Genomic DNA, 25,047 nt, shown 5'->3' on the forward strand with positions numbered 1-25,047 from the left:
GCACTGGATTTGAAGGGATTAAATTCAACCAACACTATCATTTTGACCTTAAACAAAAATTAAATTCTCTGGGTTCTATATGTATATACAAAATATTTTTCTGGCCTTAAAGCACCATTTAAAAATCATCTCTTATTATTCAAATGAAAAATTAAGATATGGTCACTGAGATCTCTTTAGGACTCTGAAATTTTGTGATTATTAAACTTCCTTTGCAGAAAAATTTTGACCTCCATCCTGAAGAGAGGCAATATTGTCAAATTTATAAAGTGTTTTTGTAAACTGTGAAGCATTATATAAGTCCTAGGTATTTATTATTATTATTATTACAAATCAATTAGCATTTATTAATCATTTATTATGTGCCATCCCCCTCCCCATCACCTCTTAGTCTGGCAGTAGTTGAAAAGAAAGGATTAAGAGGGAGAGAGAAGGAAAAGTAAATTAGTTGAGAGGTTATTGCAATAATTCCAGAATATGCAAATCTAATAGATAAAGGCTCTAGGTAATGAGTCAGAATCACTCCAGTCCTGAACTGAAGTGGCAATATTTTTTTAAATTACCTTATGAAATTTTTAATTCATGAATAATTCAATATATTTTTACTTTTTCATCTGTCTTAGACTGATAGCTCCAACATCTGTTTAACTAATATGATATAATACTTAGTAGAGAAACATTCAGTGAAGGAGTATAATTAAGGCTGAATATTTTTTCTAATTTTTAAAATATTTTTTCAGAATTTTGAATTTCAAATTCTACCCATCCCTTGCTCTTCTCTGAGATTATTAAACAATCAGATTATAGGTTATATATGGGCAATGATGTAAAACACTTCCATATTAGTCATTTTGTATAAGAAGAAACAAATAAAAGAAAAAAATGAAAGTGGAAAATAGCATGCTTTAGCCTGTATTCAATCAATATTAGCTCTTTCTCAGGAGGCAGAAGGTATGCTTCATCATTAGTCCTTTGGGATTGTCTTGGATCACTGTATTGCTGAGAATAGCTAAGTCATTCACAATTCTTCATTGTACAATATTGCTCTTACTGAGTCCCACATTCTCCTCGTTCTGTTCACTTTGCCATGCATCAGTTCATGTAAGTCTTTTCAGGATTTTCCTGAAATAATACTGCTTTTTATTTCTTATAGCACAATTCCATCATAATCACATACCATAATTTGTTCAGCCAATCCTCAAGGGATGGATATTACTTCAATTTCCAATTCTTAGCCAACACAAAAAAGGATGAATATTTGTGTTAATTTAAGTTAATTTAAGTCCCTTCGCCTTTTGGGGGGGATAAAGACCTAGTAATGTAATCAAGAGGTGTACAACGACTTTTTTTAGCCCTCTAGATATGGTTTCAGACTACTCTCCAGAACGGTTGGACCATGAACTAGCAATCTTGAGTGGATAATTGTGCAACTTTCCAGTTGGACAACATTTCATTTGACCAACAAGTGCTAAATAAAACTGAATGGAACCTGCATCTGTGGGAAGAAAGAAAGGAGAACTGCTCTTATGCAATTTATGCAAATGTAGTCCAGGGAAGCAAAGAAGCTCTGACATAAAAGGAAGTCAAGCAGGTCTAAAAATCGTTTTGTTTCTCAAGGTTCCAGGTTAGAAAATGACCAGACTTCTGCTATTTACTTTTTTCCCTAATTTTTGCCAATTCACTAGCTTGGGCAAAAGAAAGACATTATTATATTGGCATTAGGGAAAGGATCTGGAACTATGCTCCTACTGGTAGAAACATGGTCAATGGGAAACGCATTTCAGAAGACAAGTAAGTAATGTTCATCTTGAAATGCTAGTGTCCAAAGAATGGATTTGAGGTTAACTATTATGGATAATATGCTGATAATGACTTTCATTAGATTAGACCTTTAAAAACAAATTCATTGACAGGAATGGACATATATATGTTTAAATATGCATATATTTGTATACATAGGTTGTAGGTGTATATATATATATATATATATATATATATATATATATAAAATATATGTGTGTGTGTGTGTGTGTGTGTGTGTGTACCTATCCTTAGCAAATTTAATATTCAAGAACATTTCTGATTTTATTTCCCTAGGAATCCCAGCACAATGGAAAGAACAACAGCTCAAGAGTCAGAGAACTAGGATTCAAATCCTTTCTTACAAATCTTACAAATCCTTTCTGCATAACTATGGACAAATCATTTTTCCTCACTGGGCCCTAAATTCTCCTTAAAGCTAAAAGCTTTAAGATTTTTTTCTTTAAGTTTTTTAAAGTCTAAAACTGCACTATGACTTCTGGGACACACTGAATATTATTTATTATTATCTTCACTAGACTATTAAAAGGTTCCATATTACAGAAATGGTCTCAGTGTAATTCTGTGCTTAGATGCATATTGTTGCATTTTTAAAAGTAATCCTTTTTCCTCATATATTTGAAAAAATCTAAATATAAAACTTATGTTATTCTCTTTCATCTCTCCAAATGATTAATCAAGAGAATGAGGAGCTATTTGGAGAAAGACTGATATATTCAATTTGTGGATGTAAATGGTCCAAATTCATTAAATAACTAATTCCATTTGCTTGTATAGTTGTGATCTAGTGTCTGCCAAGAGAGCAGTGTGATAAAGGGGATATGGAACCAAAAAGACATGGATTTTTCCACTCCACAGTCTATAGGGTCCCTTCTAGTTCTAAATCTATGATAGATAATAATCAAATGACTGAAGAATGGTTTAGTACAAAGTTTATGGAAGGGCTTTATAAATAAAATGTTGACATGAATTAATTGCATGATGTCTCATAGCAAATACACTATTTGGTACTCCTATTTCTTCTTTTCCCCCCCAACTCTTTCATCTTATTCTTTTCAGGTTTAGAATTTTGCCATTTAAACTCTAAATCTCTTTCCTTTTGCCATTTAAGTTATAAATCTCCCAACTTCCTATTCTAACTGATTTGAATCTTTTTTCCTAGTTGGACTATGTTATGGAGTTGTCTTTTTGTTTCTACAGAGAGTTTCATTTATATATCTATCTACAAAGAGGCAATACGAGGATAGGATCAGTTTATAAGAAAGCCATGTATTTTCAGTATACAGACGGAGCCTATCAAACACCTGTGAAAATGTCTTCCTGGCTAGGGTTTTTGGGACCCATTCTAAAGGGAGAAGTTGGGGATGTAATTGTTGTACATATGAAAAATTTTGCCTCAAGACTCTACTCGATGCATCCCCATGGAGCAACCTATACTAAGGAAAATGAAGGTACGATGAATTCCCTTCCAAGATTGAATATAATTAGAAAAATACAATTGTTTCAATAGTCTAAGAGCTGTGAAAATAGTTCCCTTTCCAACCATTATCTTAATTTAAAGGAGATAATTGAAATAGAGCAAGCATATGTTGGACATTGAATGACTAAAGAATGCTGATAGTATTCTACCATTTTATGATATGATTTAGTAAAAAGTTTAGGAAAAATAAATAAATTTCAATCAAATTGCACTGTCTTTCTAGACAGAACTAAACATAATACTGAGGAAAGAAGGATATAAATTAGCCAAAATTTTAACCAAGGTCCTCTGCCTTGAAACCCATGACTGAGTTGTGAAAGAAAAATGATTAGTATAATTGATGTTCTTTGGAAATATCTACCCTAAAAGAATAGCATGAGATATCATCCAGTATATTGGGATAGCATTGGGCTAGGAGTCAGGAGACTGAAATCTGTACTTTGGTTTCCCTGCTTTTTAGTTGGGTGACTTTGGATAAGTCATTGATCTCTGAGACTAATTCTCATCTGTAACATATTGAGACTAATGCTCATATGGTTATTGTGAGAATCAAATGAGAACACATAAGCAAATCTTAAATGTTGGCATTATTTATATTACTTATAACACAATGTCAGCTCTTATTTTAATGATGCTATTCTAGAAGAATTCAGAGAACTCCCTTCACCAACCCCTTGATGACCCTTCAGATAAGACTTGGGGATTCTCCTAGGTCCCCAAAAAGTTAAGTGACCTATCCATGGTCACCTAGCTTACAGGTGGTAGAAGTGGAACCATAGGAGAGGGGAATCCTTACATTTTGGACCTTGGCCCCAACTCTAGAACGCAGCTACCCTGGCCCATTTGCGGTTCTTCAAATATGATCCTACATGTCCTTTCATCATGCCACTGACCATGCTTTCCCTCATGGCTGGAATGCTCTTCCCTCTCACCTCTGAACTCCAGTTTCCCTAGCTCCCTTCAAACATTAGTTCAAATTACACAAACTGCTAGAGGTCTTTCCTGGTCCCCTTCTCTTTGAATACCTTCCCCTTTCAGATTGTGTTCTACCTGCTCTCTCTAGATCTTGTAAATAGTTGGTTATTTACCCAGTCTAAGTTATCTAACTTCTAGTAAGGTCTTAGAGAACAAGGATTATTGGGGGGTTTTTTCTTTTCTTTGTATCACTTTGCTTTGAACAGCACCTATCATATGGTGAGTACTTTTGGAGGATTCCAGACATGTGAGAAAAACCTGTTAAGTGAGAAGGAAAGTGGTATGTCATTTAGGAAGAAGAGTTAATTAACCAGAACATAGATTGAATGAATGTATTATACTTTGGAAAGATAGGCTGGAACCAAAAATAACAAGCAGAGGAGTTTGAGTCTATCCTGGAAATAAGAGGGAGCCATGGAACAATAAGAATAGAGAACATGACTTAATTTTTTTTTAAATCACTGAATTGGGAACTGGAGTGGAAAGAAGCTTAAGGAAACAATTTAGGCAACCAATGTCAAAGTATTGAGCTAGAGCTGTCACTAAGTGGTTGGAGAGATGTGGCTTAGATGGGTGATGTTATAAAGGTTGAAACTAGAATTGGCAATGAATTAGGTATGTGAGGTGAGGGAGATGGAGGAATCTAGGATGACACCAAGGTTGTAATGGAAGATGGTGCTACCCTAGATAGGAATAAGGAAGTCTAGAATGGGTTTGGGAAGAATGACAATGAGTTCTTTTGGGGGGTATCTGTTGAGTTTGAGGTGTCTATGGGGTAGCCAGTTTGAGAGGTCCAAGGGGAAGTTGGAGATGCAAGCCTTGAGTTCAGGAAAGAGGTGAGGGTTGTACTGTTGTCGTTTAGTCATCCGGATGTATCTGACTCCACATGACCCTTCAGACTTTGACCATGGGTTTTTCTAGGCAAAAATACTGGAGAGGCTTGGCATTTTCTTCTCCAATGTGTCCCCACTTTACAGATGAGGAATTGAAGCACATAGGGGATAAGTAATTTACCCAGAGTGACACAGTCAGCAAATATCTGAGGACAGATTTGAACTTTAATCTTCCTGACTTCAGGACAGGTGTGCTATCCACTATATCACCTAGCTGCCTCAACTGCATAAATATGAAAATTAATATATAGAAACTGATGAAATCACCAAATGCAAAAGTATAGAGAGAAATAGGGGATTTAGGACAGAGACTTTTGGGATGCCCACAGGGAATAGTTCTTTATATGGAAAATGAACCAGTCATGGAAACTGAGAAGAGGTAGTTGGGCAAATAGGAGGAGAACCAGAAGAAAGTAGTATGCTAAAAACTTGGAGAAGAAAGAATATTCATCAAAGGAAGATGATCCATAATTTCAGATGCTGCATTGTGGTCAAAGAGAAACAAGTGAGAAAAGGTCATTAGAACTGGCAATGTAGTCATTATTGGTAACTTTGGAGAAGATGGGATGATGAGACTGGAAGCCATAATTGAAGAGGATGTGTGTGTGTGTGTGTGTGTGTGTGAGAGAGAGAGAGAGAGAGAGAGAGAGACTTTTTTTTTTTGCAAGACAAATGGGGTTAAGTGGCTTGTCCAAGGCCACACAGCTAGGTAATTATTAAGTGTCTGAGATCTGCCTAACTTTTTATGATACCAATATGGTACTGATACCTAAAATAGGAAGAGTTAAAATAGAGAAAGAAAATTATAGACATATTTCCCTCATGAATATAGATGCAAAAATCTTAAATAAAATCTTAACAAAATTATTACAAGTTAGGAAAATACATTATAACCAAGTAATATTTATCGCAGAAATGCAGGGTTGGTTAAATATTAGGAAATCATATGATCACATCAATAGATGCTGAAAAAGCTTTCAAAATACAGCACCCATTTCTACTAAAAATACTAGAGGGTGTAGGAATAAATGGATTGTTCCTCAGAATAATAAGCAGTATCTAGTATCTATCTGAAACAATCAACAAGCATTATATGTAATGGGGATAGACTAGAGGCATTCCCAATAACATCGGGGTGAAACAAGGATGTCCGTTATCATTGCTACTATTCAATATTGTATTAGAAATGTTAGCTTCAGCAATAAGAGAAGAAAAAGAAATTGAAGGAACTAAAATTGGGAAGGAAGAGACAAAACTCTATACCTAGAGAATCTCAAAAAATCATCTAAAAAACTACTAGAAATAATAAGTAACTTTAGCAAAGTCACAGGATATAAAATAAACCCTCATAAATCCTAAACATTTCTATATATGACTAGCAAGATATAGCAGAAAGAGCTAGAAAGAGAAATCCCATTCAAAGACAATATAAAATACTTGGGAGTCTACCTGCCAAGCAGACTCAGAAACTTTTTGAAAACAAATACAAAACACTTCTCTCACAAATAAAATCAGATTTAAATAACTGGGCAAACATCAACTGCTCTTGGATAGGTCAAGCTAATATAATAAAAGTGACAATTCTACCAACATTAAACTACTTGTTTAGTGCCCTACCAATAGAAATTCCAAAAATTACTTTAATGAGTTAGAAAAAGTTGTAAGTAAATTTATATGGAGAAATAGAAAGTCAAGAATTTCTAGGGAGCAATGAAAAAAACTGTAAAAGAAGGTGGCTTAGCCTTACCAGATCTAAAATTATATTATAAAACATCAGTCATCAAAACTGTCTGGTATTGGTTAAGAAATAGAGTGGTGGAGCAGTGGAATAGACTAGATGCAATAGCAGGAAACGATTATAGTAATCTGCTGTTTGATAAACCCAAAGAGTCCAGCTATTGGGATAAAAACTCTCTCTTCAATAAAAACTGTTATGAAAATTGGAAGTTAGTATGGAAGAAACTTAGATTAGACCAGCATCTCACACCCTATACCAAGATAAGATCCAAATGAATACAGGATCTAGACATAAAAAAACATTATTATAAGAAAACTAGGAGATCAAGGAGTATTTTACCTGTCAGATCTATGGAAAGGGGAGCAGTTTATGACCAAGGAAGAGATGGAGAACATCATTACAAACAAACTAGATAATTTTTATTTCATTAAATCATTTACATAAAATCTTTTGCACAGACAAAACCACTATAACCAAGATCAAAAGAATGTAGTAAATTGGGAAACAATTTTCACAACTAGTATTTCTGACAAAGGACTCATTTCTTTTTTCTTTTTTTTAGGTTTTTGCAAGGCAAATGGGGTTAAGTGGCTTGCCCAAGGCCACACAGCTAGGTAATTATTAAGTGTCTGAGACCGGATTTGAACCCAGGTACTCCTGACTCCAAGGCCAGTGCTTTATCCACTACACCACCTAGCTGCCCCCAAAGGACTCATTTCTAAAAAATACAGAGAACTGAGTCAAATTTTCAAAAACAAGACAAATGGTCAAAAGATATGCAAACACAATTTATAGCTTGAGGAAATCAAAGCAATCCATAGTCATCTGAAAAAATTGCTCTAAATCTTTAATTATTAGAGAAATGCAAGTTAAAGTATCTCTGAGATACCACCTCACATCTCTCAGACTGGCCAATTGACCAGAAAGGACAATGATTAACGTTGGAAAGGATGTGGGAAATCTGGGACACTAATACTTTGTTGGTTGAGCTGTGAACTCATGCTGCCTTTCTGGAGAGCAATTTGGAATTATACCCAAAGGCAACAAAAATGTGAATACCCTTTGACCCAGCAATACCACTACTGGGTCTATACCCTGAAGAGATTATGAAAAAAGGATAAAAACATCACTTGTTCAAAAATATTCGTAGCAGCCCTGGTTGTGGTGGCAAAAAAATTGGAAATTAAGTGAATGCCCTTCAATTGAGGAATGGCTTAACAAACCGTGGTATATGTGTGTCATGGAACACTATTGTTCTATTAGAAACCAGGAGGGATGGGAATTCAGGGAAGCCTGGAAAGATTTGCATGAACTGATGCTGAGCAAGATGAGCAGAGCCACAAAAGCATTGTACACCCTAAAGCAACATGGGGGTGACAATCAACCTTGATGGACTTGATCATTCCTTCAGTGCAGCAATCAGGGACAATTCTGGGCTATCTGCAATGGAGAATACCATCTGTATCCAGAGAAAGAATTGTGAAGTTTGAACAAAGACCAAAGAATATTACCTTCAATTTAGGGGAAAAAAAAACCCATTACCTCATTATGCAATTTTGCTATCTCTTATACTTCATTTTTTCTTCCTTAAGGATGTGATTTCTCTCTCATCACATTCAACTGAGATCAATATATACCATGGAAACAATGTAAAGATTAACAGAATGCCTTCTATGGGGGAGTGGGGGGAGGGAAGCAAGAATGGGGGAAAATTGTAAAGCTTAAAATACATAAAATCTTTCTAAAAAACTAATTAAAATAATAGATTATTTTGAACTAAAAAATAAATAACTACCTATTAAAGCTAATCATTCCATGTGAAAAACTAAACAATTTATTATCATTTATTTCAGGGACCCTGGATGGGGACAATGAAAAAGATATTGATCGTTCATTTGTTATGATGTTTAATCAAGTAAATGAAAATGAGAGCTGGTATCTGGATGAAAATATCAATACCTACTGTTATGAGCCTGATAAGGTTGATAAAACTGATCCAGACTTCAAGGAGAGCAACAGAATGCATTGTAAGTGAAGTGCAGTTGGCATTGCTCATCTACTTTCTCAAATCTAGAAACCAGAAGAACCCAAATGATTGCATCTCCCTTCTCTCCTCCTCTCTCCAACATCATTGATCTCCATCAATGTGGAGAAAGTCCAATACCAATAGTCTTTGAGGTTTGTGTTACATAAAAAAGAAGCAAATTTTTCAAAGGATTGTAGATTTAGCTGAGGAAAATGAATCCCAATGAATTGCAAAGAGTTCTGTGGGAACTGAATGAGAAAGGGAAGGATTTTCATTGTTTGTTGGTTTAGTAACCCTAATTATCAACTTTCCTTTGGCTATATGTGTAAATATAAATTTAATTTAACTATCAAATTTAAAATTGTATTTAAAATTTAAATTTAAAAACACCCATCAAAAAAAGACACAAGTGATTAGTACGTTCAAATGAGCACACATTGCTTAATGTGAAAAGCATCCAATAAACACTTCATATTAGGTAAAGAGACACTTCATAATAGGTAAAGAGATGGACAGAAAGTCCTCCTCATATGGAATGTCTTTGCCTGGTGCCAGTGAAGCTATTATAAAACCCAAGAAGTCAAGCAAAAACACAACCAGGAAATTCAAATTCATGTGTGACTTAAGGAAAATTACTCAGCTTTCTCCTCATCTAAAATGAGAGTTTAGATTAGTTGACCTCTATGGCAGGGAAGTGCTGAACCAGCTAGTAGAGGCTTCTGGATAGATTGTAAGGTTCTCATTGTGAGCATTTATACTTTAGAAATCAGCAAACACTATAAATTGGGGCTTGATTTTTTGCTTTATTGATTGTCCAGAATTAAGAAGGGAAGCTAGGTGCTATAGAACATAGAGCCTTGGATCTGGAGTCAGGAAGACTTATCTCCCTGAGTTCAAATCCAGTCTCAGACACTTCTGAGCAAGTCACTTCACCCTGTCTGCCTCAATTCCTCATTTATAAAATATGCTAGAAAAAGAAATGGCAAACAAGTATGGTATCTTCCCCAAGAAAACCTCAACGAATCAAACATGATTGAAGCAACTAAACAACACCAAAAAAAGGTTTAAGAATGTGATGGAGAAAATTTAATAATCAAATTAAACTTAAAAGCATATTATAGGGGCCACTAGGTGGCATAGTAGATAAAGCACTGGCCCTGGAGTCAGGAGTACCAGGTTCAAATCTGGTCTCAGACACTTAATAATGACCTAGCTGTGTGGCCTTAGGCAAGCCACTTCAGCCCGTTTGCCTTGCAAAAACCTTTTTAAAAAAGTACATTATAGATATTTCCCCCCCCGAAGAGTTGTGTTAAAAATTCACTAGCATATCCCTACACTAAAATCACTTCCAAACTCATAATTTATAATTCTGCGTCTTCAAGCTATCGAAATATATGAGGAAAAATGCCTCCTATTCTAATGTGACTGAAGCTCTGATTTCTAACAGATATCATTTGGTCCTGTTTGAGATTATGCTCCAATACTGTTTTTCCTCACCTTTTTATTGACTATGCAGACTAATCCATTTCTTCTGAGGAATTCTTGCCGACACTGGTATAGTTGATGGTCAACTAAATTAAATTTACCTATTTCTTCTATCTTACCCTAGAGAAAAATGAGAAGAAAGGGATGGGATAAGGGGGGGATGGGGGGAGGGAAGGGGGAGAATAGGTAATAGAAGAGAGGGAAGATTGAGGGAAAGGGTACTCAGATACAACACGCTTTTGGACAGGGCCAGGATGAAAGGAGAGAGAGAGAGAGAGAGAATAGAATAAATGAGAGTGGGGAGGGATAGAGTGGAGGGAAATACAGCTAGTAATAGCAACTGTGGGAAAAATATTGAAGCAACTTCTCTGGTAGACTTATGATAAAGAAAGCAACTCACCCCAGAGACTGAGCCATAGGAATCTGAACACAGACTGAAGTACATTTTTTTCTCTTTCTCATCTTCTTGGGGGGGGGTATGTTTACTCTTATAACACATTCCATTTACATTAATGTATAGCATGGAAACAATGTAAAGACTATCAAACAGCCTTCTGTGGGGGAGGGGAGGGGAGGGAGAGTGGGGGAAAAATGTAAAATTCAAAACCTTACAAAAGATGATAGGTAGATACTACTATTATATATAATTCGAGAACAACATGTTAAAAACAAAAAAAATTTAGCTATTTCTATTCATTTATGATCATCAACAGCCAAGATGTAAATGTTAATTTTTTTCCATATCCATATATAGCTTTCCTTGGTTTATTGATCTTTACAGTCATAATTTCCTTTTGTCACCAGTTACATTCATCATCTAGTCTCATTTTGGTTTCAGTCCAATTTCTTCTCTTTCTCCTTTTTCCCTTGTTCTTTCCTTCTTTCCTTTCTTCTCCCCAATTCATTCCCATCATATTGTTTTCTTGCATCTGTCAATGTTTTGTCCTCTTATTCCTCCTTATGTTTTTCCCCTTATCCTCTTCATATTATTTTTTCCTCAATGCCTACGGGTTTCACTTTTTCTTGGAATCTTAATTTGGGAAGAGCAGAAACTAGACCTAGGCACATCCTGAGTTACAAGAATGAAAGTTAAGTCTGTTTTTGCTCTGGGTAGCCCTTGATCTATCATCCTCCCTTACTCCATCCCTCCCATCCTCTACCAAACCCTCTTTCATGGCTCCTGTAATAGTTACCTTTATAACATATGTGAACTCTTGTTTTTTTCTCCCTAGAAATGAATGGATTCATGTTTGAAAATATTCCACACCTCGACATGTGCATGGAAGACAGAGTGAATTGGTATTTTTTTTGGAATGGGTGATGAATTTGACAAACACTCTATCTTTCTTCATGGACAGACCTTGATCTTTCAGGGTCACCAAATGAGTACTCTCAGTCTTTTTTCCGCTTCAATGGTTGATGCTTACATGGTAGCAAAAAGTGTTGGGGAATGGATGCTTAGTTGTCAAGTTAACAAACATATGGATGGTAAGAAGTTATTACTTTTTTAAAAATTATAATTGTAACTGATTATTTCTATCATCATCTCTTTCTTCTCCTCTTTTTAAAGAGGCTCAGTTAGACAATGTCCAAAGATGAGTTGCCACCCTATCATTCTTCTTTTATGTTGAATGTTCTTTAGAGTGTATTGTTGTTCATGTCTGACTCTTTATGACCCTGTGGACCAACTGTCCATAGGGATTTCTTGGCAAAGATTTTATAGTGGCTCACCATTGTCATCTCTAGTTTTAGACAGGTATTAAACAATTTACTCAGGGTCACACAGTTAGGTTAGTGCATGACTTCGGATTTGAGCTCTGATCTTTCTAACTCCAAACCCAATGCTCTCTCTACTGTACTTTATCTATAATTGCTTCTTATAACAGTCCCAGACATACTCACAGATCTTCTAGGAATTCCTGTTCTGAAACATTCATTTCTGGTGTATTCTGGGAGAGCTGTATGGGTAATAATGAATAAATACATTATTTGAGATAAATCAATTACTATATCAAATGATAAAGATGATATACATGGTTTTGTGTCAATGTAGCTTTAATTTCTTCATCTAGATGTGTGTGCTAATCCCTTAAATCTATTCATCACTTCTATTTTATAGTCATAAGGGATGTTATCTAAGTCACACCTATATGATCTGATGGTTGTCCATATTTTGTACAATTTATGTCTGAATTTTGCAAGAAAAAAATTCATGATCTAAGCCACAATCAGCTCCAGGTCTTGTTTTAAGTGACTCTATAGAGCTTCTCCATCTTTGGCTGCAAAATATATAATCAAACTGATTTTATTATTGATCATCTGGTGATAACTATGTGCAGAGTTGCCTTTGGAGTTGTTGAAAAAGAATGTTTATAATGACCAGCAAGTTACCTTGACAAAACTCCTATTGTCTCTTCCCTACTTTATCTTTTGCTTCAAGGTCAAATTTATCTGTTATTCCAAAAATTATTTTAATTTTCTACTTTAGCATTCTAATACATTATGACAAATATGACATTTTTTGAGGATGTTAATTCTAGTAGATATTGTCAGTCTCCAGAGAATTGATAAACATTGCCTCTTTAGTCTCAGTGATTAGAGCACAGATTCATATTAGTGTGCTGTTGAATGGTTTGTCTTGGATTCAAACATATATCATTTGGTCCTTTTTTATTTTTTTATTTTTCTTTTTATTGACTATATTTCTTCTGAGGAATTCTTGCCCACACTGGTATATCTAATGATCCATTGAATTAAATTTACCCATTTCTATCCATTTATGAACACTGACACCCAAATTGTGAATGTTTAATCTTTTCATCTCCATATCGACCCTATCCAGCTTACCTTGGCTTATAGCAATATCAATATTTACAGCCTCAGAATTTCCTTTTGTCACTTGTTATATTCATCACCTAGTTTCCTATTGACTTTGGTCCAGCTGCTTCATTCTTTCTGTAGCTGTCATCTGCTTTTCTCCCAGTAGCATATTGGACATCTTTGAATCTCCCAATGTCATCTATTTTACATTTTAATACTTCCCATAAGGTTTTCTTGACAAAGATCCTGAAGTTGTTTGGAATTTCCTTCTCTGGTGGATCACCCTTTGTTAGAACACGCCTCTATAACCTATCAGTCTTGGGTAGCCCTGCTGGGTGGGTATAGCTCATAACTTCCATTCAATTCGCTTGCCATATTTTTTTTAGTCATTCTCTATTTACTGGACATGTGGATTATTTTCAATTTTTTATTATTATAAATGATATTATGCTGTTTTCCTATAGTATAGATAATTTCTTTTATTTTTGCTAATATCAATCCAAAGGGCTAATGGATCACAAAGGAATATTATAAAATAGCTTTGTAGCTCATTATATGATTCAATGTTGTCTTCCAAAAAGATTACTCCAACTTGTCTCTCCATTCTCAATATACAGAGTGGCTTATTTTTCTGTAGTTAGGAAAGTAAACCATCATGATAATTTGATAAGTGAAAGGTATTATCTCCAGAAATATTTTAATTGGAAGTTGTCTTCTTTAAGAGTGAGCATTTTGCATAAGTTATTGATTTGATATGTAAAAGGTATTATCTCAAGAGTTGTTTTAATTTGGGATTATCTGATTTAAGAACGTGAACAATTTATGAATTGTGTCCCTTCTTTAGTGAACAATCTGTTCATACTTTTGATCACCTACCTACTAAAGAATGATTCTTCCTTTCATAAATCTGATTAATTTATATAATATATATAAGTGCATATATATGTATGCCATATTAGAAAAGATTTTTATCAGAAATATTTATGGCAAAATTTTTCCCCAATTTTTTTCTATATTTATTGTTTTAAATTAAGGTGGGGGAGGGGTTGGAGTTGAGAATTTCTTTGTTTCCATATTCTCAAATCCTTCTCTATTAACTTTTATAATTTTTGTCATTGATCTTCTTGGAGGATATAAATCCCCAGGGGCAGAATCACTGAGGCAAAGGGTAGGAGTAAAAATGTATAATGTCAATTGTTTTTGATACATTCCCATGTGCAGTCCCCCAAAAACAGTTTCCTCAAATTTCTCCAAAGAAAAGAGGAGCAAACATGAGAAATTTTAAAAAATGTTTTTTTGTTGTCTTAATGAAATGAGCCTTCACATATGTTCCATTTTTCAGCTGGCATGCAAGCATATTTCAAGATAAATGATTGCAAGAAGTCTTCAACTGATAACATCGATGGGACAAAAGTTAAATATTACTACATTGCTGCTGAGGAAGAGCTTTGGAATTATGCTCCATCTGGTATTAATCACTTTACAGGGAAAAACTTAACAGCTCCTGGGAGGTAAGGACTCAATTCAAAATGCTTAGGCTAAAATTGCAAACATGAATGAAGTGATAACATTTAATCATTCTAAAGTTTTGGTATTTCTACTAGACAAATTCTCCAGCTAAGTTCTTGCAATCTGCTCCTCCTTACAGCTTTTGGTCTTATTTTTCTACTATGAGAAAGAGTCTCCTTCTTCTAATATGCTTTCTCTTTTGTATCACTGTCATTTTACACACCTATCTAACTGGAGTTTGTTTCTCTGTTCCCTTAACTATGTCTCAAAATTTTTCAAATTGAACAAAATTTTTTTTGTTTTTTTGCAAGGCAGTCAGGTTAAGTGGGGTTAAGTTGCCCAAGGTCACACAGCTAGGTGATTATTAAGTGTCTGAGGCTGGATTTAAACTCAGGGCCTCCTGACTCCAGGACTGGTACTCTATCCACTGTGTCATCTAGTTGCCCCTAAATTGAATAAATTCTTAAATTGCTTCATGGGCTGTCTATTTTAGACAAGTCATTACTATATTTCACACCAATGGAAAAGATGGCATGATTGGGGAGACAGTGGGAGAGAGAGAGAGAGAGAGAGAGAGAGAGAGAGAGAGAGAGAGAGAGAGAGAGAGAGAGAGAGAATATTTCACTAAATAAAATTCCAAGATTTGATCTATCTCACCATTATTTGGAGAGGAATGTTGGGAGAGATCAACTGAGGGCTTCCCTACCGTGTCATCTTGGATCCATGTCCAGAAGTTAAAATTGGTCATTTATTCTACACTTCCTTTGGGACCCTGATTGAATCACTGCCTCTTTGAGGATGTTTCTTCATCTGTACATTGAGAAGAATATTCTAGATCCTCTCTGAAGTCCCTTCTAGTTGCCCTTCCCAAGATCCTAAGATCCTATTATGCTGTCAACCCAGACGTATTCTAATAGGTAAAATTCATCTCTCATATAGCTCTGGTTGACTTGCCACTACCAAGGTCAGCCTTCACCTGACATCCCCTCATCACATCACCAATCCTGGATAGTCTAAAACTCAACTGGGTAATTCAATTACTCATAGATCTTGGATGAGATGGGAGTCACCAACCTGATTCCTTCTGGTGAGACAGAGGACCGCCAAACCTAACCATCCATCCTGATTCATGTGATTTATAAATGTAAGCCATATGTCTATGGCATCCTTTAAGAAAGACATGTAGTAAATTTTCTTTTATCTCTCTTAATGAAAATGTGAGCTCCCCAAGAGCGGAGACTGTATTCATTTTTCTATTTGTATTCCCAATACTTAGTATATTGGCACATAATAAATGGATTTTCATTTATTCATCATTAACTGATTCATTTTCAGACTATGAAAGTCCACTGGAGTATAAAATCAGATAATAGAATATAGCATTTAAAGATCTTAGAGATAAGCTTATACAACTCCCTCATTTTATAGATGAGGAGTTTGAAAACCTCTTTAAAACCTCATAGAGGGGTGGCTAGTTGGTGCAGTGAATAGAGCACTGGCCCTGGAGTCAGGACTACCTGAGTTCAAATCTGACCAGCCTCAGACACTTAATAATTACCTAGCTGTGTGACTTGGGCAAGCCACTTAACACCATTGCCTTGCAAAAAAACTAAAAAAAATCATAGTGACACATCTGTACACAGTGAATTAAAAAATTAAAGTTGATTAACTACCTGAGAAAAATAAGTTTGGGATCTTTTAAAATTTGAGACTAAGACTAAGTTTAAAGAAACAAATTAGGATAGATCTGCATCCTTTCTTGAATCTTCTGATTCCGCAGCTTGAAATTGTCATCTTCCATTATCTATACACAGTTAATCAGAACCTTATTTTGTTCGAGGTCCCAGCAGAATTGGAGGAACCGACAAGAAGTTGTAATACCAAGCATACACAGATGTTTCCTTCCTAAAAAAGAAAACAAGACTCCCTAAAGAAAGACATCTTAGACTTTCGGGTAAAACTGGAGGATTCTGAGGATTGGAGGATGGTATAAATCTTGAAATTTCATTGATATCAGCAAAAAAAAATTGAAGAAACTCCCTCTGTGAAAACAGTTTGATAACTATTCAGTAGTCATACAGAGTAGCCTGGGACACTGAGAGGTCAAGGGACTTATCCAGGATCACACAACCAGAAGCTGTCAGAGACAAGTCTTGAGTTCAGGTAGTCCTGACTCTGAGGCCAGCTCTCCATTGACTAGGCCATAGTGTTTCTCAAAATTGAAAAAAAAATATGTAAGACGCATGTTCAGTTTAATTTGTAATATTAGCATATTCTTCATCACTTTCTTAAGTTTATAATCAACAAAATAATAAATCAAGCTCTGATTTGTGGCTCTTGTTGGTTTCCAATTTATAGATATAGAAAAACTGACAATTGGTTCTCAGGATCTGGTTCAAACAGGTTCCAGCACACTTCTTGCATACATACAAGATTTACAGAGATAGATAAACATATATGAATAAAAATAAACATGTTATAGATATACCTGTAGACATATATCCATTCTATTACACATATATAAATCCTATATAGTCATGATGACATAACCAATTTACATATCAAGATCAGTAGTAGCAAGAAACTTTGTCTCATTCAGAAATGCAAATTTTTAAAAATTTCAAGAATCGTATTAAGACAAATAATATAAACATTATTTGTTATTAATTAATCAATATTATAAATAAATTAAATAAAGAAGTTGTACAGTCTAGTGGAGAGAGTGCTAGATATGTAATCAAAATACCTGAAACCTAATCCTGTCTCTGTCATTTACTAACTTTGTGATCTTGGGAAGTCACTTCTCTTTTTTTTTTGGCCTCAGTTTCCTTATCTTTGAAACTAAGAATATTGAACTAGATGAATTCTAGGATCTCTGCTGTATCTGGATCTCCAATCCTATGCTTCTTTTTAAAATTATTTTATTTTTCCAATTACATGCAAAGTTAGTCTTCAGCATTCATCCATTCACAAATTTATGAGTTTCACATTTTTCTATCACTCTCCCTTCCCTCCCCCATCCCCATGGCAGCAAACAATCTGGTATAAGTTGTACAATGCTGTTTAACATATTTCCATATTAATCATGTTGGAGAAGAGGGATTAATTAAGAAGGGAGGGGCGGTTAGGTGGTGCAGTAGATAGAGCACCACACCTGCCCTGGAGTCAGGAGTACCTGAGCTCAAATCTGGTCTCAGACACTTCATAATTACCTAGCTATGTGGCCTTGGGCAAGCCACTTAATCCCATTTGCCTTGCAAAAACTTAATATATATAATATGTATGTATGTATGTATATATATATATATATATATATATATATATATATATATATATATGCTACTAGAATTAAGAAGGGAAAAAAACATGAGTAAGAAAAAACTAAAAGAAGTTTTAAAAAGTAAACATAACATGTTTTACTCTGCATTCAGATACCCATAGTTTTTCGCTGGATATGGATAACATTTTCTATAACAGATCTCTCAGGGTTGTTCTTGGTCATCTAGTCCTGTGATTCTAATATCCTCCAAGGAGACTAATGGAATCTTCTAGGATCCTGGGGTTCTCTCACCTGTTTTCCATCTATTGCTCTGGGCATAGTAATCACATAAAAATGCCATGATTTCTGGAAATGGAGCACATATATAATATATATAATGTATATATATATATAATATGTATGTATATGTATGCAATGTAAACACATTTATTTATTTGTCTCTTCATTTATTTCAAAACCTTTAGCACTTATTTCAGTGTCTGACTTAGTAAATATTTATTCATTCATTCATTCATACATACCTGAGCACATTTCAGGATCAGAGCGGCATTATCCTTGTCTCCTCCATTGGAATATCAGTCATGTGTGAATAGGAATTTTTTAATTCTTTATTCTTGTATTCCCAAGGCAGTCAGGTGGTACCATAGTGGTTAGAGTGCCAGACCTGGAGTCAGTAAGACATAACTCTAGGAGTGCAAACCTGACCTTAGACACTTACTAGCTGAGCAACCATGGACAAGTTACTTAACCTTGTTTAACTTAATTTCCTCATCTGTGAAATGAGTTAGAGAAGGAAATGGCATCTTTGCTAAGGAAACACCAAATGTGGCGAAACAGCTGAACAAGATCTTCTTCATAAATTGCTGTTGATTGATTTGTCCAGAAAATTCAGTCATCATCAGGTCACATAATCTGTCCATTTATGTTTTAAAAGAATTATATAATTCATTTTCTGCTTGTTTCTAGGTCCTGTCATTAAAACAGAAGTGGGAGACACCATCCAGGTGACTTTCCTCAACAGAGCTAACCATCCCCTCAGCATTCAGCCTCATTGCTTGAGGTTCACCAAGAGCAATGAGGGATCACATTATAGAACCCCCAGTGGAGGTAAAGTAGCCATGGCACATGGAGGAAGAAAATGAACCTGTACCAGCATTAGGCTGCTCCTAATGACAGTTCCTGTCATCTTCTTATGTAAATAACAGGTACACCTCCACCTTCTTCAAGTATACAGCCTGGGGAAAATTTTACCTATGAATGGACTGTTCCAGAATCTGTGGGTCCCACCTCTACCGATCCAGTTTGCTTGACCTGCTTATACGACTCTTCCATGGACATGAGTAGAGAGATCTCCAGTGGGTTGGCAGGACCTCTTCTAGTGTGTCAGAAAGGAAGTCTTCGCGCAGATGATTCACTGGTAAGGTGACAGGGACAGAAAAATGTGAAGGTCTATGTGTTTATACTATCTGATTTAGGGTCTGATCAAAGGAGCTTTGTCTAGTGTCACAGAGCTCGTGACCTTTCCGAAATGTGGCTATGTTCAAATTATTGCTTAGCATAGCACTTATAATATTTGAAGGTCAAAACATTTTATTTAAAGTTTAAATGTTAACATGTAAAACATTTTAAATATTAGATTTCAACAAAGAAGAGCAATATGATATAATGGATGGACAGGTGGTCTGAGAATCTGGAAGAATTGAGTTTTCATACAAAATGTCAGTGTGACTTTGAGCAAATGTGTCTCTCTATCTCTGTCTCTGTCTCTCTCTCTTTCTCCTTCTTTCTTTCCTCTTTCCCCCTTCCTTCTTCTCTCCCTCCCTCCCTCTTCTACCCCCTTCCCTCTTCCCTCCCTTCCTTTCCTTCCTTCCTTCCTTCCTTCTTTGTTTCTTTCTTTCTTTTCCTCCCTCCTTCTTTCTTTGTTTCTTTCTTCTTTCCTTCTTTCCTTTCTTTCTTCCTCTTTCTTTCTTTCTTTCTTTCTTTCTTTCTTTCTTTCTTTCTTTCTTTCTTTCTTTCTTTCTTCCTTCCTTCCTTCCTTTCTTTCTTCCCTGCTTTCTTGCTTTCTATCTACTACCTAATCATCTGTCCATCTATCACTCTATCTATCTGTCTGTCTATCTACTTTCTCATCCATCTATCCATCATCTATCATATATCTACCTATCCATCTACTATCTGTTTGTCTGTGTATGCATCTATCTAACCAGAGATTCAGGAATGGAGCCAAGAAAGAAGTATGCAAAAACGGTCTGAATAATTTTTTAAAATAACTAGCATTTATCTAATGTGCATTGTGCGCCAGATGTTGCGGTAAGCACTTTATAAATATTATCTCACCTAATCCTCACAATAGGAGGAAGATGTTATTTTCCACACTTTACAGAGGCAACCATAGACTAAGTGACTTGCACAAGGTCACATAGCTAGTACGTGTAAAAAGAAAAACAGAATTTGAATCCAGACTTTGCTGACTAAAGTCAGAACTCTAGCCATCATGTCACATTATCTCCTAACGAAGAACATCTTTCTCATAAGAAGCATAACTATCGTCACTGGAAACATGTTTTTGACCCATTTGTGTGTGGTGCTATGGGAGCTACTATGGGAAGGAAGTTGAACAGATAGAGTGCCATCACTGAGAAATCTGTGGGATTTTGGTTGTTTTCTAGTTCTGTTACATTTTGAATTAATGAAACTTTATAGGATATTTTTTCTCATTGGGTGATACAAATGACAATTTGCAGATTATCTTCTTTGGATTTTATTAACCTTCACAACCTTCAGACAACTCCCTAAAATTTACCTATTAATCATAATGGAACAGTTATTTGCTTGTTGCAAGATAATCAGATCCTAGGAATTTCCTATATGGATCATTTGAGTTCCTTTTGTTCTCCATTTCCATCAATGGTCAGAATGAGAAGAAATATACTCCCAATTAAGTCAGTAAATTAAAATAGAACTAGAGCCTCCATGAGGTTCATTCATAGTGATTAAATCCTGAAAAAAGCCCTCCAGAGAGCCAGTAGAATCTTTACCTTTAGAAATCAAGGATCAAGGGGTGGCTAGGTGGCACAGTGGATAGAGCATTGGCCTTGGAGTCAGGAGTACCTGAGTTCAAATCCGACCTCAGACATTTAATAATTACCTAGCCGTGTGGCCTTGGGCAAGCCACTTAACCCCACTGCCTTGAAAAATCTAAAATGAAAAAGAAATCAAGGATCATTTCCTTCAAGGAGATAGACATCCTTCTGATCTTAATTCTATAATAAATTCTCTTTTAATATTTAACTCTAAGATTTTTGTTCACTCTAAATGTAATGCCCATTATAGCTGAGGATTCATGAAGCCAGATTTATTATAAATCTCAAAGTCCTTTTTTTCAAAATTAACTCAGCCCTAAGAAATAGAGTGGTGGACCAGTGGAATAGATTAGGTACAAAAGCAGGAGATGTTTATAGTAATCTGCTGTTTGATAAACCCATAGAGTCCAGCTATTGGGATAAAAACTCTCTCTTTGATAAAAACTGCTGGGAAAACTGGAAGTTAGTATGGAAGAAACTTAGATTAGACCAACACCTCATGCCCTTTACCAAGATAAGATCCAAATGGTTACAGGACTTAGACATACAAAACAATCCTATAAGCAAATTAGAAGATCAAGGACTAGTCTACCTGTCAGATCTATGGAAAGGGGAGCAGTTTATGACAAAGGAAGAGCTGGAGAACATTACTAAAAACCAACTAGATGATTTTGATTATATTAAATTAAAAAGCTTTTGCACAGATAAAACCACTGTAACCAAGATCAAAAGAAATGTAGTAAATTGGGAAACAATCTTTACAACTAATGATTCTGACAAAGGACTCATTTCTAAAATATACAGAGAACTGAGTCATATTTTTAAAACAACAAGTTATTCCCCAATTGACAAATGGTCAAAGTATATTCAAAGGCAATTTACAGATGAGGAGATCAAAGCAATCCATAGCCATATGAAAAATTGCTCTAAACCATCAATTATTAGAGAAATGCAAATTAAAGCTTCTCTGAGGTACCACCTCACACCTCTCAGACTGGCCAATATGAACAGAAAGGATAATGATCATTGTTGGAAGGGTTGTGGGAAATCTGGGACACTATTATACTGTTGGTGGAGCTGTGAACTCGTCCAACCCTTCTGGAGAGAAATTTGGAACTATACCCAAAGGTCAACAAAAATGAGCATACCCTTTGATCCAGCAATACCACTACTGGGTCTATACCCTGAAGAGATGATGAAAAAGGGTAATGTTTTTACAATGTTTTTACAAAATTGTACAAAAATATTCATAGCAGCCCTGTTTGTGGTGGCAAAGAATTGGAAATCAAGTAAATGTCCTTCAATTGGGGAATGGCTTAGCAAACTGTGGTATATGTATGTCATGGAACACTATTGTTCTATTAGAAACCAGGAGGGATGGGAATTCAGGGAAGCCTGGGGGGGATTTGCATGAACTGATGCTGAGTGAGATGAACAGAACCAGAAAAACACTGTCTATCCTAACAGCAACATGAGGTGATGATCAACCTTGATGGACTTGCTCATTCCATCAGTGCAACAATCAGGAACAATTTTGGGCTGTCTGCAAAGGAGAGTGCCATCTGAATCCAGATAAAGAGCCGTGGAGTTTGAACAAAGTTCAAGGACTATTCCCTTTAATTTAGAAAAAAACCAGATACCTTATTGTCTGATCTTGTTACCTCTTAGACTTCTTGTCTCTTCCTTAAGGATATGATTTCTCTCTCATCACACTCAATTTGGATCAATGTACAACATGGAAACAAATTAAAAACTGATAGATTGCTTTCCTTGGTGGGGGGAGGAAAGTAAGCTTGGGGGAAAAACTGTAAAACTCAACTAATATCTTCAATTTAAAAAAATTAACTCAGCCCTTTGATCCATCCACATGAAGACCCAGTGTGTACATGGGAAAGAGTCTCCTAGTCTCATATTTACTTTTCTTCTTTCATTCACAGAAAGGTGTAGACAGAGAATTCTTCCTAATGACTACAGTATATGATGAGAACAAAAGCCTGTACTTGGATGAAAATATTAGGAAATTTACAGAAAACCCCAGTCAAGTGAATAAGAACGAGCCAGGATTCAAAAAATCTAACTTCATGTCCAGTAAAGGAATTTTATTTTATCAGATAATTGAATATAGTAGTGAATAAATGTCATTCTTCCTGCAATCTACATTTCAAGGTCTTCAGGGATTGGGCTGAAGACACTTTAATGATCCAATTAAATCCAGTGACCATTTATGAGCACCTTTTATGGAGTGAGTTAGTTACTGGGGTTAGGGATGGACTTGGGATTTCAATGGTAAGGAGAAATTCTAAGTGAGGACATCCTCCAGATCAAAGAAAATCAGTGTTTTCTCAGTATTGTGTTAGAGAATTGGGAAGCTGATAGTATTGTAGTGAGTATGTGTCAAAGGTGGGACTGGGGCAGCCCTCTGTCCACTATGCCAACACCATCTCCCTAAGGATACCCAAACAAAGATGAAACAGAATCTATACAAAAGGAATTAATGTTCTGTTGAGATATACAACATGCAAACAAGCATATACACATATGTGTGTGCATACATTTATAAATATATACATTATCATGATGATTATAGGAAGATGGAGAAAGCCTACATGGATGGGGGGGCAAAACTTCTCTTGAGAGATGGCACTTAATCTGAGCCTTAAAGGAAACTGGGAATTCTAAGGGGCAGAAATGAGAAAGGAATGTATGCTAGGCATGAGTGAAGGGCCAACATAGGCAAAGAGATAGAGGAAAGAGATGGCATTCCAAGTTTAGGGAAGAACAAGAAGGGCAATTTGACTGAAATATACAGTAGGTAAAGAGGATCCACTCCCCCCTCTCTGGCCCATATAATATTGTGTGGTAATATATATTAAACCTGGAAAGAAAAAACTGGATCATATAGGACTTCAAATGTCAACCAAACATTTGAAAATGTAGGAAAAAAAGAAAGTCACTGAAGTTTCTCAAGCAGGGGAATGATGATTTCCCCCCATTCATCCCATTTTATCTAGATATAATTTTTCCAATAGTAGTACTTATTTGAGTCATATTGGGTGCATTGCATGCATATTTTTCATCCTTTCAATTAGGATGATTAAAAAAGATTAAAAATGCAACTAAATAGAATTTTGAAGAAATAATTGGCTCAAATGAATAAAAGGAAAAAAGAAATCATTGACTCATAAACAGAGTTTCTGAGCACAAGGAAAAGAAAAGCACAGGAATTATTTATCAGGAGAATTTATAAAGAGAATAGATGACCATCTCTGGTTTATTCATTCATCTCATGAAGCAGAAAGACTGGACTAGATATCTTCTGATTCCCTTTGACTTCCTATAGTTCTGAGACTTTAGAAAGCTTCAGATACACTGAAGTAGTGAAAGTTCAAGTCAGTTAGCGACTTGAATTCTGGGTTATTTACTACTCTAACTATGCTATTATTTTCAATACATATGAAACTTTAAAAATATGAAAAAGCAGGTAAAAGGAATAGAGAATGGTGGTTTAAAGAGAAGAAAAAAAATCAGAAACCTTATCCTGTTTTTAATTTTTCAAATAGCTTATGAGGCAAAGTTTCATGGTAGATAATTCTGCTTTTGGATTTTCCTAACTGTGATCCCCAACAAATACTACTTTTCTTGCTTTATTAAAAATGAGCAATTTTTGCTATAAATTTACCTGCCCCCAAAGGGAGGGAGAAATGTAATTGATTAGGATCTGATAAGTTATATAAAAGTATCATGCCGGGGGCAACTAGGTGGCACAGTAGATAGAGCAGCAGCTCTGGAGTTAGGAGTACCTGAGTTCAAATCCGGCCTCAGACATTTAATAATTGCCTAGTTCTGTGGCCTTGGGCAAGCCACTTAACCCCATTGCCTTGTAAAAAAAAAGTATCATGCCATAACAGCCCCTCAACAGAAAGAGTAAGGTTTTTTC

The 25,047-nt window shown here is 35.5% G+C and overlaps 1 pseudogene; it reads left to right on the forward strand.

Annotated features, from left to right (window-relative positions):
* The first annotated feature begins 1,632 nt into the window (after positions 1 to 1,632).
* The window catches only part of LOC141492114 (ceruloplasmin-like), a 44,354-nt pseudogene continuing 20,939 nt past the window's right edge, over positions 1,633 to 25,047 (forward strand).

The sequence above is a fragment of the Macrotis lagotis genome, chromosome 6 (genome assembly GCF_037893015.1).
Source record: "Macrotis lagotis isolate mMagLag1 chromosome 6, bilby.v1.9.chrom.fasta, whole genome shotgun sequence".
Taxonomy (NCBI): Eukaryota; Metazoa; Chordata; class Mammalia; order Peramelemorphia; family Peramelidae; genus Macrotis; species Macrotis lagotis.